The following is a 12,932-nucleotide window of genomic DNA, read 5'->3' as shown; positions in this document are numbered from 1 at the left end:
CGCCCCCGGCGCTGGGCAGCCTCGGCTCGGCTCCGCCAGGTTTTCCCTGCAGAGATCTGAGGCGCGGGTGGCGCGCCCCCTGCGGCTGCGGGAGCTGGTGAATGAGTCCCGCAGGCCTACAAGGGCCACAGGGTTGGGGCGGGGGGAACGAAGAAATGGGAACACCAAGATCAGCAAGCGCTTGGCTATGTTAGGAGAACTGCCTGCAGCGAAGGGAGATCCTTCCTTTCCACCCTGGACGTATTTTTCCCAGGACTTTTGTACCTTTCCTTTGCCTGATTACATTCTACCCAGCACCGGCTTTTGAGTAGGTGGAAAAGCCCCCCCCCCCCCGAAAACGATGTGGCACGTTTACTCTGGCTGATCAAAAACACTAGTTCATCAATAACCTTCTCATTCATTCATTGATGTATTTTTTTTCCAGCAGATACTCAATCAAGGCACACACCCCCTCCCCCCACCCCAGGACAAAAACCTCTAGTGGTCAGTGAAGGTGAATCTTTGTACGAGCCAGTGTCCACCTCTTCCACACCAGCACTAGCCCAATCCAACCCATAGGGTCGCTCAATATGCTCAAAGTCCTGGCCATGCGGGGGAGCACAGAGTACAGGCTCCATACCTCTACAATTGCTTTGTGCAAAGTGTTGAAACTTACAAACTTTAGTTTGTGCATTTATGAAATGGAGCTAACGGTGCCCAGTTTGCAGATTTGTTGGAAGGAGTAAAAGAATCATATGTATAAAAAAAAATATTTTTCAGCAGTAGAATGCTATAGAAATGTAAGCAATTATTGTTTCAACTGTCCAGTGAGTAAACCAAAGGCTAAATTTCCTTCAACACAGGATACTGTGCATGACTCTGGTACAAAGAGGCACCCACTTTTTGTGTGTTGGTTTTGTTTTCCTGACACAACTGCACCACTCTTTGGATGGAACGATAGCCTATGTTTCCTTACCATACCTCAAAGCCCAGAGTAGCTCCTCAATAAATATTTGTTGAATGAATAAATGAAAAGTTGTTCTAATTAATTTCTGATAGCCGGTCTTGTGATCTTGAGAACGCCATAGTGATAGACCAGGTTCTTGTGAAACACACGTTAAAAGTATGATCCTTTCCAAGTGTCACACCTCAAGGCTATCTACTTCAAATCTAACCCAGCCAGAACATAAACCTCAATAACAATTTCTTTATAAACAATTTACAAATACTATGCACTATCTTATTTGAACCTCGAGGTAAGTCTCCCATCCTTAGATTGAGAAGTGGTTTAACACCATCCATGGTTGAGTTCAATTTGCTCTCTGATGAAAAGAGGGAGGGAGAGGTGAGGTGGGTAGGTGGGGCTTCCCATCAACTTTATCAAACCATCCCTCAGGCAAAACCCACTCCCTTTGAGAGGAGTTCTGACAAGTACAGCTTTCTCCATCCTGCAGAATGTCCCCCCAATACTTGGGCAGTTCTAGCCTAGCATCAGGGGCTGCTGCCCAGCTAGCCTGTTCCTTCATTAAAGCACACACAGAGGAGTCTGCCACATCAATCGGGAAAGAGGAAGAGAGTTTCCCTAGCCCGTCTGTGCTGTCCCCTAGTACTACCACATGTTCTGCGCTAATATGCTTGTCATTATATTGAAGTTATCTGTTCATCTGAGCTCCTTTCCTCACCTAGACTTCAATTATCTGAAGGCACGTCTTATTTTCTTGCAAACTCGGAGTCTAGGACATAGGGCACTCAGTGTCTTTGTTAAGCTGGATTATTTTTTCTTCCTTTGTAAGGTGTCACTACACTCACCCTTTCTTCCCCTCTTTCTCTTGGTCCCACTACTTCCACCATGGTACAGGCACCCCCTACCTTTCACCTGAATATTGCCACAGTTGGCTAATCTTTCTCCTTGCTGGTCTGTCCAGCAGTCCTTCTTTCTCTGGCCTTTCATCACTGGTACTGGCCAATAAAAAGATTTATAAGAGGCGCCTCATCATAAAGAATGGCTTTCATACTCTTTAAATTAGCATTCAAAGACTGCCCTGGTTGGGCTCCGCCCACATTTTCAGTCTTATCTTTCTCTCCTCTAGACCACACACTTTATATTCTGGCCAAACTGGTCTGCATGCCTGGCCTCAAATGTGCCCTGAACTTCCCCTTCCCTTTGCTTTCTGAACTTATTCTCCATAGTCACCTATTTCCCTTACTGTGCTGACTCCTTACTTACTTACCTTACTCCTATTTCAAAACCAGCTCAAAAGTCACAACTCTCATGGGTCCATCCAAGATTTGTGGACTTCTTACTACCATGATAGCACTTGCCACACCTCCCTCGTGTCCTAAGTGTCTGTGACTTAGCTTTCTTCCTTAAGGAGTTAAAAATTCTTTCAGAGAAAGGGTATATTTTGTTCAAACTTGTATTTCTGATAATATCAAACATCCAAGCAAATGTTCAATAAATGTTTTCTCAGTGGAATTTAATCTGCCAGCTCAGGAAATACCTCTTTGATTTCAGCCAAGGGCTCTTTTATTCCCTGGCCTCCTTTTGTACTTAGAGACAGTAAGACATTATTTGGTCCATTAGTTCTTGCATCATTTCTTGTGTATTTGATTGATCTGCCTGGTTAGCCTATTGGTTGGCTACAGAGAGAGAGACATTATTTTTAACATACATGGACCTGTGCATCAGATTATCTGGTCTCAGATGCCAATTTGCCATTCACTAGTTGCATATCCTTGGAAAAGGAACTTAACCTTCAATTTCCACTTTTTTTTCATCTGCGAAATGTGTTGTTCCTTTGGTGGTTATTAAATAAAATAAAGTATTTAAAGCACTTAGCGCTATGTCCAGTACATAGTTAATGCTCACTAAATGGCAGCCATTATTAGCAGGAGGACATCTTCTATAGGGTACCCAATGCCTACTAGCATCAGTAAATAGATGACCATTGAAATGATATTTGACAATGGGGACAAAGAGCATTGAACCCCTGCACTCTGGTTATTGTATGCATCTTATTCTCTAAAAAAGAGGATGGTTAAGTTAAATAAATATTCCCCACTTTACCACACTCAGATACTCTCTTCCAGTATCTGAATGAGAACCCAGAGCCACAACTGAGTGTCAGCAGAAGTACAAAAAGAACAATGTGATTCCTGCACCCAATCAGAATGAGGCTGATGCTAAGACTCAGGGCTGCAAGCATTCTTCTCCCTTTAAAACACCGAATATCAGTAACGGGTTAAAGTTTTTTTAGGAAAAGCCAAATTGTCATGAGGATCTTCATAGTACTGTTGTTTTTAAGATTATGTTAAGGGCTGGTTTCCAGAAGCCAGTTTTAGCACTATCTAGGCTGATACAAAGTGTATTTGTTTAGGATATTCACCAGCTCCCCCAAACTGAACTAACTGACTTCTTCTAAAAATAGTTTCAGTGGTGCCTGGGTGGCTCAGTTGGTTAGGCAACTGCCTTTGGCTCTGGTCATGATCCCAGGGTCCTAGGATCGAGCCCTGTGTCAGGCAGGGAGCCTGCTTCTCCCTCTCCCTGCTACTCTGCCTGCTTGTGCTCTTTCTCTCTCTGTCAAATAAATAAAATAAAATAAATAAATAAAAATAGTTTCAATGATAAGTCATCAGCTCAGTAGAAGCAAAGTTCAAGGAAAATTATTTGACTTTCTAATCATTTCTAGTGTAAATCACTATTCTTTGGGAAATGTAACACAATGCAAGCTAAGCAAGAATATTGAATTCTGTCAGTTCACAGTGCCTGATGCATGGTAGGTACTTATTAAAATTTGTTGAATGAACTAATAAATGCGAATGAACATCTCAAAGATTAATCAGGTTTGTCAAATATAGTTAAGAAAATAAGGGAAAAAATAATCAAGATGCTATCCCAACACCCACTGTGGCCAATTCTAGACTATCAGTGTAGGGTTGGGCCCAGACATTGAATGACTCGCTCAAGGTCACACACTAAGTTAATAATAAAGCTGGAATAATCCAGGCTCCCTAATCTTAATAAAATCTTACTATACCACTAGTGCATAAACCAATAAACATGAAAAGGCCAAAGGGTTTATTTATTTAGTTTATGTAATGTCAAACTTCTGACATTTATAGAACAAAGTTGTTATAAGTTATAGCACTTGCTATATGATCTTCATGAGTTTATGACACCCCCATTGGCTAGACTTTTCATGTTTCTAATGGGAGAAGAAATGGACCCTTGATTTCCCTCCTCTCTTTCCTATAAATATGGCAGACTTCTCTGTGTGTGCCTTAATGAAGGAACAGCTTAGCTGGGCAGCACCCCCTGTTGCTAGGCTAGGGCTGCCCAAGTACTGGGGACATTTAAGAGGATGGAGAAAGCTGTACTTGTCAGAACACCTCTTGCAGCGAGTGGTTTATGTGAAGGAATGGTTTGATAAAGTCGATGGAAAGCTCTACCTCCCCACCTCACCTCTCCCTCCTCCTTTTCATCAAAGAGCAGATTGAACTCACCACGGATGGTGTTGAACCACCTCTTAATCTAAGGACGGGAGACTTGATAACTTCTGAGGGGTCATTCCAGCAAGTGGGTGGGTTGAGGAACAACCCCAGAGCCAAAGCTGAATGCCTTATAATGGTAGAGGGGAAATTAAGCACAGTTACCAAGGAGCCTCCTTCTGCCCTCGTTTTCATTGCCCATTTGTGTTGATTGGGCTTACAAAATTATAAAGATCATTCTTTCAAGGGGCACCAAATTATTAATTTTTTCAGGATGCCTTGGTCTGACTCTGCCATCATAGAGAAGAGAGTCTGGCCAAGCCAATGTCTAATGCTTGAGTTCTGTCTAGTTGTGAAGCAGAAGAAGAATAATTTCTGTCTTGAGATCCTTTATAGCTATAGATTCTAGGCTAGGTGATGGAAAACTCTATAAAAATTTCTAATAACTCTCATAAAATATATCAAAAGAAAGAAAAAATACAGAACCCTCTTTTTGGTCAAAATTTTGGTTCTAATGTTTGCTAACAGTCGAGTTGGGCTCTATATAATTCTTGTAATGGAAAAAATTAACTACCCCTAGAACAAAAGAAACCAAGATTTGAAATCAGATGTAGTCTAGTGCTGCCACTTAATTAGCTTCATGATCTTGCATATGGTATTTAACTTCTCTGAGACTCACTTTTCTCATCTGTATAATGGGAATGCAAACAGTGATTGTAAATTTAAATGAGATCATGTTTTAAGAAACATGGTGAGAGTTCCTGACATACAAATACTCAGTAAGCATTAGTGAATTAATTAATTATTAGTGAGTTCATAAATATTAGTGAATGTTACCAAATAATAATCTGTAAAGCTTCAGATGAAACTTTTATGAGGACGATAAGACATGAGGGACAGCTATTTGGTCTCAAGAACAACGTCTATGTTCAAAATTTATAGTCCATAAATAAATCAAATCTATTCACAAGAAATCCCCCCCACCCCGGGAAAAGAGAAACAAAAGAAAACAAATCCCAAATCTAAACTAAATGATCAAATTCCTAAGCATGAAAATGTTTTTCACCCCAGGAAAAAAAAGTTAATGGAACTCTTAACATGATCAAATGTAGTATGGAACACATATCATGTAAGAACCATATTAAATTCGTGAAGTGAAATCTCACAAAAATCCCACTGGGAATCTCCCTCAATGAATAACAACTTTTAATTAACTATTAGACTTCTCTGGGACCCTACTGACATCTTCTAAGAAAATATGTATTCCTTGAAAACACACAAAGATGGCCTAGATAATGCCAAACTTGTATATACATGTATACCCAGGCAGAAACACACAAAGTTCTGTATTTCCATGTTGCATTGATACATTAATTTTTGGTAAAAAAAAATTATTTTAAATGTTCTGGTACATTATATGTAACAGTAATTGTGTTCAGACTGCTTAGAGATACAGAAGCAAAAGGAACAGTTGGAAAATAACCAGACTAATCCAGTTAACTGACATATCTACTGTGGAAACGAAAAAATATATATATTTTGTATATATATACACTCCAGTAGGAACTGGCCACCTTTATCTTTTGAAATGATATTGTTCCCTGTTCAGCTACACAGTGCATTGGTTTCATTGTTCAGTTTTTAGAAAACAGACTATGTGCGGTGAACAAGAAAGAACATTAGATTAGGACTTGAAAAACCAGCTATGTGACCTTGGTTCAGGTAGTCTAGTTAACTTTTCTCTAATCTCAGTTTTCTCATCTGTAAAATGGCTCTAAAAATTCTACCCAGCTTCTTTCATAATGGTAGAGTCAACTCCCTCCTTTCACACATGAGAAAAACGAGTAGTGAAGTGACTTTCTTAAGGTCACATAGCGACTCTGTGACAGAATCGGGACTAGAAATAAGTCTTTTGAAGACTTGGACCTTCTACAGTAACAAAGCTACCATTGAAGCAATAGATAGGAGAGTACTTTGAAAGATGTGACAGAAGGGTTTCCTTCATGGAAGTAGTATGGAGTATAGCAACTTAAGTCACAATCAAGATCATCACGAGGCAATTAATTCAGAAATGCTTTTTGAGGCTGTACCTGTACATTCAGTAATAGCCATCTTTCTTTTAAAATCAAGTACAATCTGTTTCATTTCTCAACCAAGACAGAAGAAGTAAAGAATTAACTGAATTAATTCAGACACTGAAGTGGATTTTCAAGGACTTGACTTGCCCAAGCTCGTTTTCTACAAAGCTTAAATTAATCAGATAATTGCTAATTCTCCCTTTTGTTTTGTGCTGAGGAGAGTCTGTAGCTGTTAAAATGAACCTAGTAGCAGAATAAACAATCATTTACAATTTTCCTAAGTCCCAAATCTAAACTAAGTGATCAAATTCCTAAGCATGTTGTTTCTTCAGGCATCTTCTCCCCTCATTACTTTAAAAACTTAATTTTCTTTATTGAAATGTGAACATTAATACTGCTTTTGTGATTTAAAGAGGATTTTTTAAGCAAACAAATGAAAGAATCAACCTAAACTGATACCTCAGGATATTTTGAACATGCTTTGTTACACTGTCAGTAGAACAAAAATTAAATGCCTCTCCTGGCATGACTAAAAACAACAGTTAAATCTTTTAGATTAAATTCTTACTGACACATTTCTAAAATATAGTCAGCTTAGAACGGTTTTAAATAATCTCCACTTAACAGCTATCAAAGTTTTAAAATTAAGCAAACAGTGCTAATTACCCTCCTTCTAATATCTGGAGGAAAGCTTAGAATGTAATTAAATTAATTGGCTCTGAAAAATTAATTACATTTGAAATGAGGCTCATTAGACCTTTCCTTTTTCATCAGAATTTCAGACTAAAGGATAACTAGTCTTATCACTTATAATTTCTTTGTGGTTCAGTTAGCATAAAATAGACCATTGTGATGATAATTATTCTACCCAAATAAACTTAAGATTAGAACATTAAAGTGAACTAATGTGAACATGGAGCTCTTACTTTTCCACTGTATTAAATTCTTGCATCTCAGTGTGTGTGTGTGATCATTGAGTCAACAAAAAAAAAAAAAAAAAGAAAGAAAGAAAAAAGAAAAACCCAAACAGTGAACTTTCAAATTCCGCACCATGATGTATATTTTGGTTTTGCCAAGTTGAGTATAAACTAAAATGAAAATGTGACTAAAAACTATATGTAGCATAGTAACTATTGATTACTCAGATAGTTTTCATAAAGAGTTGGCAAATTTTAACTTACAACAGCTGTCACTATAAATTTAAAGTAAATGTTACTTTAGGAACATTAACGTCGGGAATGTTCCTGTAAATAAGGCTTGTGCTATTCCCAAAGGTTACAGAAAAATCACTAGCGAATTTTTTTTAACCAAACTTGGCATCACTTTATGCTCCCTGTTTTAAAATTCTTCAGTTTTACACATAAAAGGCTTTAATCATACTTGAATGCCTTTTCAGTAATTCCCTTGAGGATGCAAACTGCATAAGGAAATGTATTTGATAGGTTTACATCTTGGAGGTGGGAGAATAAATAAACTAAAGGAACAGTATTGCCAGCGATGCACTATACTCTTTTATATAAGAAAACAAGGAAAGCATTGGCAGCCAGTAAAGTTCCACTGTCTGTTTACTAAATAAAGTAACCTGTAAATACTTAGAGCAATTATAGCTTACAGATCTCGGGCTCTGAAGGCGGGTTGTGTGCTAAAGTTAGCACTCAGCTTTCTCCTGCTTGAACAACTCATTTCCAAGTACAATTTGCATGACAGATTGCAAACCCTCTTGTATGAACTATTCAAATGGCTTTGAGAATTATATTTCCTCTGACACATGCATACAACATCATGCAGCAGTCGAGTAGAGAAATGCCTGCTTTTAATTGATTAAACCCGTCTTTTTCTTAGAACACACGGGAAAAGTGAAGTGAAAGCTCCACAAAACATAAAATGCTGTACCTGCAACGTGCTGAACTCTTTCCAGTACTCACCCTTTCCGCAACTTAGTTTCTCGTTGGCAGCGCTTCTATGCCAAATGCTTCCACCGTCCCAAAAATGAATGTCAGCACAAGCCCAGACGAAACTTCAAATCCAGGAAAATAAAATTAACCATGCAGATCAAAGGCAGAGGAGCAGGGAGATGAAATGCCCGTAATCTGATCGGTGATCAGTTGCAGAACATCAAAGGCAGAGCTGAGTTTATATATATGCACGGATATCAAGAAAGTTTGCTTTCGGCAGGTAGTCACCCTCCCGCCTCCTAGTCCACAAATTCTTTTGTTTAACACGGATCACGTTATTTTCCTCTCTCTCTCTCTCTCTCTCTTCTTTTCCTCTTCCCCTTTGCAACCAGGCAAGACCGGTGGCTCTCCCAAGCCTGGGCTGAGTGGCTGGATCTGTAGCTTTCTCGGTTCCCAAGCTGTGTTGTGGATTGTGTGTTGGAAGCTTTGCCTAGTGCCAGCGGGTTCTGCTTTATCCCTTTCATCTCGCTGAACTGCAGATCCCATGACATCATTCAGCGCCGTGGGACTGGTAGGAGAGCTATAATTCAGCCTGTGGGGGAGTACAGCTCCAGAGAAGCCAGAGTCTGCCTGATTTCTAATCACGTTAGGCTATTGTGCCTCACGCAGTACAGTTTCTGTTATCTGTTTCCCAGTTGGAAAAGACAGCGATTGCTGGAGCGTGATAAGATCCCAGATCCATCTGGGTTCCAAATGACAGCATTTAATTGCCTCTTCGTTGATAAGAATCACAATTTTTCACAAAGACTGGGTGTCATATATTCAGAGTAGTTAAATATCACTGCAAGACCATTCCAGAAAACACCCAGGGGCTCTGACACACGGAGAGGGTAAATACTTTGAAAATGTGTCTTTGTTTTAAGACGTGACACATCTTTAAGGATTTAAAGTAAGCTGTCTTTTCCTTGAAACTTAAATTATTAGAAGTGACTGTCAATTAAAAAGCGGTGTATTCAATTAAGGTAATTATTCAGCGGATAACCAACAATTAATCAGTGCCACCCTTTCACTAAGCCTTTGGGCAGACACTTACTCTGACTCTTGGTCTTCGTCAGGGATTCTGAAAATTAGATTTTAAAACAATGTGTAGTTTGTAGATAGGTATAATTCAGTAACACCTGTTGAGCATTTTTAATTTCACAATAGAAAAGAATTAGGTAGAGGAAGTCACTGTGCTAGCCCCAAAGCTTTGTGTGCCTTTAGGACTGTTTCTCACAAATCCATAGTTTGCACTCTTAACTCATGAAACATCCCCATATTAGTCTAATTCTCCATAATTTAAAATCAAGGCTATTGCACAGTATTTAGAATTTTTTCACTTGGTCTTTTACACTGGTAGATTTAATACTATAAGTTTATTTTATTTTTAGTACTTATCAAAATAGAAGATAATCAGAAATTTCATCTTCATTACAATCCAGGATTCAGTGCACTTCTGAATTCCAGACCACTCTTACGTGGAGCGAAGGGAAATTTTCTATTTCGTAATGGAAATTTGCCAACTTTTGGAAGGACAGTTAAAAAACATATTTGAAAAACCTAGAAAACAGTAGAATTTCATCTTTCTTTTTTTTTTAAGATTTTATTTATTTATTTGACAGACAGAGATCACAAGTAGGCAAAGAGGCAGGCAGAGAGAGAGAGAGAGGGAAGCAGGCTCCCTGCTGAGCAGAGAGCCTGATGCGGGACTCGATCCCAGGACCCTGAGATCATGACCCGAGCCGAGGGCAGCGGCTTAAACCACTGAGCCACCCAGGTGCCCCGAATTTCATCTTTCTTTATATAACTTCCCTCCCTAATTAGTTTTGTCTAAATTTCCCCCAAAGTGTTTGTAATATACCCTCTAAATCTCCAAGGAATTTTAATAGCAAAATACTGGTTTGAACAGTTAATGAGCTCGATATATATAACGTGGGAATGGTCACGTTTATTTCTCAGCATCTCTTTTATAATTTTTCTACCTTATACATCATTTCTCTAAGAGGCACAGAGCTCAGATAGTGTTTGAAGTGCAGGTGTGATTCTTTATGACTTCTGGAAAGTAGAGCAGGAAAAATCCTCTGGTATCTGGACTTCACATAACGTTTCCAGGGCTCCTTTGAATACAACAAAAATATTTAAAAGTACAAAATATTTCCAAAGAGGCATGTGCCCATTTCTTCCTGGAGGTCGTCCAGCCATGCGACCAGCATGAAATCCGTATTCCATCACACAACACTCAAGAACAGTGTCTCTGATGGTTGACGACACAACTGAGTGCTCTGTAAGGTTCTTTGCACCAGCAAGTAATCCTAGAGTCTTAACAGAGTTCAGCACCAATGGAAATAGGTGAGGGATTGAATTAGGATTCTTGCCCTTTCACTGGAAGCTTACAGGAGGCATTTGAAAGCAGGGACTCACTTGAAAACCAGTCAAGTGATCCTTGATTTATACGAATCTCACCAAGGAAGATGGGTTGTTCAAAATACATCTAGAGATGCAGTATCATCTCCAATGGAAGAGTTTATTCACCAAGTCACTGAAAATTACTATGAATTGGTCCTCTTGTGGCCCCAAACCCTCCCGCTCACCCCACGTGTGAGATGAAAGGGGAATGAGGTTAGGGCCCCATCTGTCGCCAGGAGCAGAGTGTGGCTAAAGGCTCTCCCTCCTCCAATGAGGAGTGACCTCTTGACCCGGGGCTCATTAGTGCTGTGCTTCAGCCCACGGAGCTCCCTTCATTGTGGAGATGTGACCTGGACCATTGTTATTCCCCAAGGGCACCGTGAAGGGGAGCTACTGCAAAGCTTTTTTCTTTCCCTCCAAGAAACTTAGATCAGTGAAATGAAATCGGATGCCCTGGTGATGAGAAATATGTCACTACACTCTACTTAATTATCTGTTTCAATAACACCAGGTCACAACATCTTATCATGACCCCTGGTGCCACATCACTTATCAATGGCTTCTTTTACTCTCTCCTCCAAATGGCGTGTCAGCCCCCGTGCTGTGTTAAAGGCGCCGGGACAGCAAGCTGATCCCCAGTGAGGAGCCTGATGCTGGATTTCACTGTACCGAAAACTGAGGAAGCTTCTATTTGTCCTATCAAAGAAGGGCACGTCTCCCCGAGATTCTTAAGGGGGCGCCTCACGTACCCCACTATTAACGCTGAGTGTTAGCCTCTTTCCAACGGCTGAAACATGCTTTCTCTGTTTCGCTACCTTGACGGACGAATCGCATCCATCCCTACAATCCTGACATACGGGTTCAGGTAATACAACTCCCCCCACCCCCCATCCCTTTTCTAAGTTCTTGGAGTTACCTGGAGATCTTTTATTTTTTAAATTTTTATTATTTTTTAAAATTTCTCTTCAGTGTTCCAGAATTCATTGTTTATGCACGACACCCTGTGCTCCATGCAATACGTGCCCTCCAAAATACCCACCACCAGGCTCCCCCAACCTCCCACGCCCCGCCCCTCCAAAACCCTCAGACTGTTTCTCAGAGTCCACAGTCTCTCATGGTTTGTTTCCTCCTTCAATTTCCCCCAACCCACTTCTTTTCTAATGCCTTCTTTTCTCGACTTTTTGTTTAGATACATCCTGGCTTATATCAGCTAACATAGCTGTATGTACATAAACGGGGAGGAGCCACCATAGAACTTGTTCCATTTACATACTTTGCGAGCTGTGTGAAGTAGCTCGATGCTACGGGAAGAGCATGCGCACTGGAGCCAGAAGGGCCTAGGTTTAATCTTTTTATCTGTAACTTAATAACAGCTTGAACAATTCGGGCAAGAGACAAAGCTTCATTTTCCTGTACTGCAAGAAGATGACAGCATCTATAGTCTTGGTGTTGTTGAGACAAGCTTATGCAAAGCAGATCAAGCAATCCCACCGGAGTAGTATCCAGAGGAAAGAAGATCAAAGAATGAACAGCTTCGTGCACCCATGTTCGCTGCCGCATTATTCACTACAGGCAAGACAGGGAAATAAGCTAAATGTCTATCCACAGATAAGCGGATAAAGAAAATGTGGTGTGTATATATGTAAAATACTCCATTGTGTGGCATATATATCCAGATATGTGTGTGTCTGTGTGTGTGTGTGTGTGTGTGTGTGTGTGTGTGTGTATCTCCACACAATGGAGATTTATTCAGCCTTAAAAAAAGAAGGAAGCGCTGACATTTTTGACAGCGTCTGGGAAGCTGGAGGATATACAATAAGTGAAGCAAGCCATACACAGAAGGATAGATATTGCATGATTTCACTTATACATGGAATCTTAAAAAACAAACAAACAACAACAACAACAACCTAAAAAAAACCCAAAAGCAAAACAAAAACAAAAAGCCCCATCGAACTCATAGTAACAGAGAATAGGATGGTGTTAACCAGAGCCTGGGGTGTGGGGGAAAAGGGGCAATTGAAACAAAGAATAGTGGTTACCAGGG

The 12,932-nt window shown here is 40.0% G+C and overlaps 1 protein-coding gene across 2 annotated transcripts in view; it reads right to left on the bottom strand.

Annotated features, from left to right (window-relative positions):
- Positions 1–8,796, bottom strand: part of TNFRSF19 (TNF receptor superfamily member 19) — an 87,911-nt gene extending 79,115 nt beyond the window's left edge. Inside the window, exon 1 of one of the 2 annotated variants that reach the window (XM_032838217.1) lies at positions 8,471–8,796. The gene's annotated coding sequence lies outside the window, so the exon portion shown is untranslated. Of the gene's footprint in view, positions 1–1,848; positions 1,884–8,470 lie in introns of those variants that run through there. The other variant, XM_032838219.1, reaches the window with a different exon arrangement.
- Positions 8,797–12,932: the final 4,136 nt, after the last annotated feature.

Source organism: Lontra canadensis, unplaced genomic scaffold (genome assembly GCF_010015895.1).
Source record: "Lontra canadensis isolate GAN:19392208 unplaced genomic scaffold, GSC_riverotter_1.0 scaffold103, whole genome shotgun sequence".
NCBI lineage: Eukaryota > Metazoa > Chordata > Mammalia > Carnivora > Mustelidae > Lontra > Lontra canadensis.
Note: the sequence above shows the minus strand (reverse complement) of the source record. Positions and strands in the feature narration are given on the sequence as shown.